An 8,833-nucleotide genomic window follows, 5' to 3' on the forward strand; every position below is an offset into this window, starting at 1 on the left:
CCTAGTTACCTTGTATTGAGAGGAGTCCTCTCATAGGTGCATAGTTACCTAGAGATCATTGTTCTTTATTTTATACTCCTGTGCAGGTACATTGCAGAACTGTAGAAGTTGTAGTTTGTGATATTTCTAGGAGCCTTACATGGTGCATACTAAACCATGTAGGAGAAACATTCAGCAATAACCTGCAACAACTTGCCGTGGAGAAGACCATAACCATCTTTTGAGTTTGACAACAACATTCAACAACTCGTGATATTGCATGGAGCACTACAAGATGCAGCCACCTAGTAGCAACACTCAGCAATAACCTGTAGAGGAGAAGACCATTGGATTCTCTATTGAGCTTGGCATAATGTCACATTGTCTATAATGCAGAGTTGTAGTAGCTGATCCAGTTCATGAAATTCTTACAATGCAAACATTTTCCAAAAGGTTACTTCAAGTTGTCTAATTACTACCACATACTTGAGCACATACAACCAAAGTTACTTCGAGGGGGACAAACAAGGAATGGCAAGCGTTAGAAGAACAAATCTGAAAAGGACAAAAAAAGACTCATTGTAGGTGTTCCTTTTCTATATGTAATTTTAGCCTCCTTTTATGTTTGCATAGACTTTTTCTTTATATATGTAAGGGGAGAGTCTCCCTTATTTTTGCTTTCTTAGAATTATTGTATTGAGAGGAATCCACTCTTAGGTGCATAATCTAAGTTTGCTCCATCTTGTAAATTGGGATAAGTCGAATGACCTTATTAGGCTACTCGACTTATAAACCACCTCAATCATGAAGGTAAGGTTTATGACCCCCTCCATGTATATTTTTTTTCTTTTATTTATAATAAGGCTTGGGGGTGTTCGGCTTAACTCCTGACCGCCACGAGGGGTGAGATCCTTAGGTAAGGTCTATTCTTAAAAAAAAGAAGACCTCAAATTTTGGTTACAACTCCAAAAATATTCCTTAAACTCTCCTAGGTCATTTTTGACATTCCAGAGCTGTTGGAATCGACAGAATTTCGTTTCGAGACCCGTAGCTCCGGTTGGCCCCAAATACCACTTTTGAATACTTAAAGCTTATGAAAACTCAAAATTTCCAAAAAATTAACTTTTCATAGGATTTTCTAAAAACCAACATCCAGTACCAATCAGAAATGAATCGGGGCAACTAAAGGTAAGGATAAAATGATCATTTTACAAAAATTTCAAATATGACCTTCAGGGTCATTACAGATTCTCCCACCGGAGGGTTAGTGTGGGTGCTAGTCACGACGGATCTGGTCATGACTATGTATTATATATTTTTTGAGGTATAATGTGAATGTATTTATGATTCATGCATGCATTTAGGTTGTATTCTATATTTTTACGTCTTTCGCTCTTATATATATCACTTGTATTAGTTCGCTCTTGTACATATGTATTCAATCTCTCTCGTTTTCAAAATTTTTGTATCATTTGTATTCATAGTTCTTATATCACTTATATAGTGAAAGAGGGAGAGAAAATATACAATTGATACGAACACACCAAACAAAATACTAGAAAAATTCTCTATATAGAGAGAGAATATACAATTGATAAAAACAAACAAAATAAAATACAAGAAAAATTTATATATATATATATATATATATATATATATATATATATATATATACAAACACAAAAAACAAAATATATGAAAATAAACTTTAATAAAAGAGGCAGTGAGAGAAGGTGGGGGAGAGAAAATATACAATTAATATAAATACACAGAGCAAAATACAAAAAAAATAGCTAAGAGGAAGAGAGGGGGAGGGAAAGATGGAGTAAATCGAAAAGGGTCTAATATATTACTGTACTATTAAAAATAGTTTAAATATACTCTTCCTTATACTTTTGGTTTAAATATATTCTTTCCGTTATACTTTGGAATCTACTATACCTCTCCTATTATATTTTGGCACAAATTTATCCTTAATTTTAATGAAAAAACAATTTTAAGCTCAGAAGCAAATGATTCATCTTCAATTTTAAATATAATATCGATTTAACTCGACCCGTTTAACCCGACATGAACCATTTTTTTCATCTTTTTTCTTAAAAGACCCAAATCTAAAATTTAATTTTTGATGATTTCACCAGAAGAAAATGGCACAGGAATTATCTCTCCATTTAAAAAACAAGTACACTACAAATCAATTTTGTGATCAACGAATTTGTGAATTTCTGATTGATCTTTCTATTATCTCAAAGTTGTGTTTTTTCTGGTGGATCTTTGGAGTTAGTAATAGTTCACTTTATTAATTAACACCAAGATTATTAATTTTCCTCTTTGAGTGTCGAGAATCTTGAATTTTGTTTGAGGTTTGACTAAAATTTATATCGTGCTTACTGAATCATATTTACCATCGAGTAGTTTTTTGGGGACTTCTTGTATGAAAAGCACAATCTTTTATTTGTGGCATTTTTTTTATACTCTTTACTTCCTACCAGTAGTATATAATTTTGGAATTTTCCCCTTTAATTTACTTTAAATTTTCAGGACACCCTTCTCTGTTTAAATCAATCGATTGGTTCCTATGATAGGTAGCTTGTTTGTGAAATGACACGAGAATTCCGGCAAATTTTATTTTTTTGTTGATATTGTCAAAAATTAGATTTGGGTCTTGAGAGGAGAAGAACATAGAAAGAAAAAAAAAAGAAAAATGGGTCGTGTTAAAAGGATAGATTTGTAAAGAAAATTGGTATTTAAAATTGGGGAATAAATCATTTGGTATTTATGCATGTCTTTCATTAAAATTAAGGGTAAATTTGTGGTATTGTGTCAAAATATAGTGAGAGAGGTATAATTTAACCCAAAGTATAACTAAAAGGGTATATTTGAACTCAAATTATAACAAGGGATATATTTGAACTATTTCTAATAGTGAAGGGTATATTTGACCCTTTCCTGTATAATATAAAATAAAGTTGATAAAAACACACAAAATAAAATAAATTAATATATTTTTTTAAAAATAGAATTAGAAAAAGAATGTAAAGGCAGTGAGAGAGGGAGAGAAAGAGAGAGAGAAAATAAATATATAATTGATATAAATACACAAAGAAAAAAAATCAAGAAAAAAGTTATAAAGGAAGCGAGAGAGAGCGAGAAAGAGGGGAGTAGAGAGAGGAAGAGGGAGAGATAAAAAGAAGAGCAAATATAAAGTTGATACAAATACTTAAAATAAAATACAAGAAAAAGGCTAAATTATACGTTATTTGGTTGAAAGTACGGATATATATTTTTAATTAAAAAAATATAAATTCAATCTCTAATTAAATCATGAATACCCTATTTTATTTTATTCAATTTAATATTATTTTATCTCAGGATTTTCTATTAAAAGTCCGATCTAATCTTACACGTACAAGGACGACATGCACGGTAGAGAATCTGCCTGAATCATAAATAAATTAATTTAAAATTACAGAAATTAAATTATAATCTGAAAATATCTTAGTTTGGGGATTAAAAAAAACACCTAGGTGTACACAAGACTAAATCAGAAAAATCCAACCACCAGATTACACATATCGCCTCACATCACATGTCACATCTTATGGCACTGAAGTTGATGTCCCAAGTGAACCTTATCCACATTGTTTTGGAAACATGTATATACCTTCATTGAGGTTCTGTTAGTCACAAGCTTACAAGCCAGAAAATGATTCAAAGAGAGAGAAGGTGTCATTTGTTGGGTTGAATTATTCTCCTCAATTTGGAAGGTAACATAACAATATCTAAAACTCACTATTCCCAAAATAGGATAAAGTTATTTTTAGTTTTGTCTTTTTTGTTTGACTTGATTAAATAAAGTGCCGAATATGAAACAATCAACAAAAGAAATTTATATGAAGAAACTTTTTTTTTCAGAGTAAAAACAACCGCAGCCCCTCTCTCTCAAATTATCATTAAATTTGAGTCTTTACAAGTTTTAGATGGTAACCACTATATAGCATAAAAGGAGCTAGCCACTATGACACTTATTCTCCCCTCTCTCTACAATACACTTCTATTGTAGGTCTAGACTATGTCTCATCAACTTTACCTAGTTGTTGCTTCTCTTACAACACAAATCAATTACTTAATACAAATCACTAGAAAAAGTTAAAAGTTAACAAATAATTTCAGAGAATCAAATTAGACAACAAAAATAATTCGGATAAATTTTGATATGATCAATAGGTTCTTATGAAGCTGCCACTTGGACTCTCTCAAGGTGAAGACCCTCAAAGGCTCAAACAATTTTTTTTTTTGTGGTGTTAGTTCTTCATCTTCAGTAGCATCAATGTGATGCTTTAAATTGGTGTAAGTAGCCTCTTCTTGTTAAGCCTGTCAAAGTGGGTTGCCTCGGGTCGACCCAACCCACTAACTTTTTTTTTTTGTAATGGGGTATGGGTTTCGAGCCGGGCTCACATAAATAGGTCGGTCTGCGGCTGAGTTTCGGGAAGGAAAAATTATCGGAAAAAATATTTTTTAATAAATAATTACTAATTTTAACGATACTTTTTATTTATTATAATTTATATTAATACATAGCAATATTATAATATATTTGTCATATATTAAAAGTGAATTATGCATGTAATATAAATGTATTACATGTGTTTTAAAATATATTATACTTGTTTGATAAAAAATTGGCACAATATATTATAAGTGTATTAAAGCATGTGATAAATATATTATCCATAAATAAAACTTGTATTATATGAATTTTATAAACTATTCTCGATAATATGTATTAAAATTAAATTAAAACTGTATTATAAATATATTATATATATTCAATAAAAAATAACTATTATTATAAATGATAAATATTTTTTAAATATAGTATATTTATGTAAGTTTTTCAAGAAAGAATGTGCAGTCTAGCCCATGATCTGCCTAACTCTAGGAGTCGGGTCGGTAACTTTTTAGTTTTTTAAAAAGTTAACTTTTCCAATTTATAAAATTTGAAAGTTTTAATTCTGTAGTGTATTGCTATCAATTTAATTTTGAAATAATTTATATCGATGTGAATATTAAAATTTGAAAGTTGAAAGTTAAAGTTTTTGAAATAATTTACACCGTTGTGAATATTAAAATTTGAAAGTTGAAAGTTAAAACTTAAAAGATCAAGAGCCAGTTTGGATTGGCTTTAAGTTAGTCAAAATCAACTTAAAGTTCCTTTTTAGCTTTTGGACGTGTTTGTCTAATGCTAACTTTAAACCAGAAAGTTCTTAAAGTCAGTCAAAAATGAAAAGTTAGGATTCCTAATTTTTTTTTTCTAAGTGCTTAAAGTCATTTTCTCTGACCATGGAAATTACTTTTATATCCCTTATATTTTAATTAAATTCTCAAACTACCTTTTTTTATTCTTTTAATTCTAAAATTCACATAATTTTCCTCATTTAAGCACTTTTATCCAAACACTCAACTGCTTATTTATAAAAATAACTTTTAGCACTTAAAAGTTCTAAAAACACTTCATACATAAAAATTACTTTTTTTAAGCCTATCCAAACGGGCTCAAATTCATTTTTCACAGAATCCTCTCTCTGTCTATCTATATTTTCTAGCTCTTGCCTATTATTTTTTTTCCAACTTTGAAGTTTCAATTCCCAACTTTCATCTTCCATGAGACTAAGAGCTCGTTTGGATGAGCTTAAAAAAAATAACTTTTATGTATGAAGTGATTTTAGAATTTTGAAGTGCTGAAAGTTATTTTTATAAATAAGCAGTTGAGTGTTTGGATAAAAGTGCTTAAATGAGAAAAATGATGTGAATTTTAGGGTTAAAAGAATAAAAAGGGTAGTTTGGAAATTTAGTTAAAATATAAGGGATATAAAAGTAATTTCTATGGTCAAAGAAAATGACTTTAAGTACTTAGAAAAAAAAAGTTAGGAATCCTTATTTTTCATTTTTGACTGACTTTAAAAACTTTATGGCTTAAAGTTAGCATTAGGCAAACACGTCCAAAAGCTAAAAATGGGCTTTAAGTTGGTTTTGACCAACTTAAAGCCCATCCAAACGGGCTCTAAATGAATTAAAAAAATTTAAAATTTTTGTAGTGTTATCAATTTGAAGATTAAATTTGAAACTTGAGTTCGAATTATGTAGTGTAGTGTTATCAATTTAATTTTGAACTAATTATAACCATTGTAAATTTAAAATTTGAAAATTGAAACAAAAAGTTTAAATTTCAAAATTAAAAATTCAAATTTAAAATTTCATTTTGCACACGATTTTCTTTCTATCTATCTTTATTTTCTGCTTAGTTCTTGCCTATTATTCTATTTCCAACTCTGAAGTTTCAATTTCAACTTTCATCTTTTATGGAATTAAATAAATTAAAATATTTAAAGAATTTGTTATGTAGTGTTATCAGTTCTCAATTTAAAAATTTGAATCAATATATAAAAAAATATACAAACAATATATAAAAAGGTATAAATATATGCATGATATATATATATATATATATATATATATATATATATATATATATATATATATATATATATAAAAGTTACAACTTACAAGATATACACATAAAATTATTTTGAATTTTTATTTGTCAAAACTTGCTTTAGTAAGTTATCAGTTCTCAATTTGAATTTGAATCAATATATAAAAAACATACAAACAATATATATATATATATATATATATATATATATATATATATATATATATATATATATATATACAAGATATAAAAATAAAATTATTTTGAATTTTTATATATCAATACTTGCTTTAGTAATATTTTCTAACACTATTTTTCAAGTATTAACTTATTTTGTTGTTTTTAAATTTAATTTTCAATATATGTGTATACAATGTTTGCTAAATGTGTATTAAAATTATCTAACTCATCTAAGCTTTTCACGATCCAACCCCGCCGTGATTGACACCCACTCTAACCTTTCAGTGGGAGAACCACTATTACAATCAAGACTAAGCAGCAATAACAAGAGATAAACAATTTAAGATGTGTACACAAGTTAAATATATAAAAAGGGTGTTGAGTCCCCATAAATTCATTCAATTCAAACTAAAACATGTGGAAATATCCCTAGAATCTGAAAGTCATTGTACCAAAACTCTTACAAAACAACAAGTCTAAAGAAAAGGGATACAACCACGAAAAGTCATAAAACAAATAGTGTCTGAAAATCTAAGTCCAGAAAGGAGGGACCAAGATAGAGAAGAACTCATCGTAGCCTAAAAGAACTAGCTCACCCTTGTATTCTGCAGTGATCGTCTACTCGAGGTCTCTCAACAGCCACCTGAAGATGCCCTGGACTCAACAAAAAAAGATCAAGTGCAGTATCAGTAAACAAAATAACGGTGTACTAATAGAATCACACAACTATTTTAGTAAGTGAGATATGAAACAAGTAGCTACAACATAGTAAACACACATATACAGAAGTCAACAGTCTTAATTACAATACATAGACAAGAATGGTTCTTTCATGAAACCTACACTTCCCCTATTAGTGTGTCAGAACGTGATACCCGGTCCAATGTTGTGTCGAAATCTGACACCCAATCCAAATACGTGTAATGACCCGTTTGGTCATTTTGAGAATGAGTCGTCTCTCTTCCATAAAATACTCTCTCCGAAAAAAAAATTAAATTATAAATTTGGACTATTCGATAACTATGGTTATTTAGTTGAGAGATAACTTTAAATAATTAATTTAATTTGTGGACTAAAGTGTCAATTTATTTAATAACTTATGCCAACTAGCCCATAAATTAAATAAGTTGGTGAAATTTAGTATTGTTAATTCATAACTATTATACAAAAAAAAATACAATTGCCCTAGAAAGTGACTTCGTACAACACCGACGACGGAGATACAACTTTCAGGTAAGCAAAACAATTTCCTAATCTTAAATTTTCTATAACCCATAGATGCATATGTAATTGGTGGCATCCAAGTAGATTGTGTTAGTGGAAAAGAAAAGTAGTTAACAGTTGGCTAAATTGTAGTATCTAGGGGTATAAATATATTATTAATATAGTGAGTAATTGCCATAGAAGTGGCGGCTAATTACTTGTTTTAATGATTGAATGGTAGTATCTGTAAAGATGGGTTACTTAGAGGACAAAATTTTTGATATCTTTGTAGGATTTTCGCTACTGGTTTTCGTAACCAGTTGGCTTCAATTGTTAAGACAAGTGATTATTAGTATTTTCTTTTATTTTGTTACCATTATAATTCAAATTTCGGTAAAATTTGCATACACAATTAAATGATAGGATATTATATTATATGAATATGATTAGATTTATATTATTGGGGAATTGAGGTTTAACCCTAGGCTTGAATTCTAGAAAATTGATTATATATTTGCGTGAATTTTTGGGTCTAGGCTAGACATATAATAATATGAGTGTTGTTAGTTTCGAAATCTTATTGTGGTTATTTATTTGATTAGATTATACTTATTTGGAGGCCCAACGAAAAGGAAAGACTCAAGTACCGGAGTAATTGCTTGATTAATTAAGGCAAGTGAATTTCTAAGTCTCAGTTTAAACTTATAGATGCTTGTATTTCCGTGTCATGTATTCTAGGGAGTAATGAGAATTGGACTGGGTTATTGACTGTATGATTAGCCTTAAAAATGGAGATGAGGGGTATAAAATGGTGATCTAATGACATGTATTGGTGGAATTGATATGTTATGATTATGAGCTTATTTTGGACATATGAAATGATTATGTTGGTGTGAGATAGGAAAAATTATTGTTGTTGTCATTTTATTATCGTGAATTATATGAACATGAATTGATTGCATTGGTTCTGATATA

The 8,833-nt window shown here is 29.0% G+C and overlaps 1 long non-coding RNA gene across 1 annotated transcript; it reads left to right on the forward strand.

The window, feature by feature from the left end:
• Positions 1–3,658: 3,658 nt before the first annotated feature.
• On the forward strand, positions 3,659–8,545 carry LOC129904483 (uncharacterized). The gene is made up of 3 exons (XR_008770430.1): positions 3,659–3,746; positions 4,207–4,329; positions 8,461–8,545. It is a non-coding gene; the product is annotated as an uncharacterized LOC129904483 (long non-coding RNA).
• The last annotated feature ends 288 nt before the right edge of the window (positions 8,546–8,833 follow it).

The sequence above is a fragment of the Solanum dulcamara genome, chromosome 9, assembly GCF_947179165.1.
Source record: "Solanum dulcamara chromosome 9, daSolDulc1.2, whole genome shotgun sequence".
NCBI classification, from domain to species: domain Eukaryota; kingdom Viridiplantae; phylum Streptophyta; class Magnoliopsida; order Solanales; family Solanaceae; genus Solanum; species Solanum dulcamara.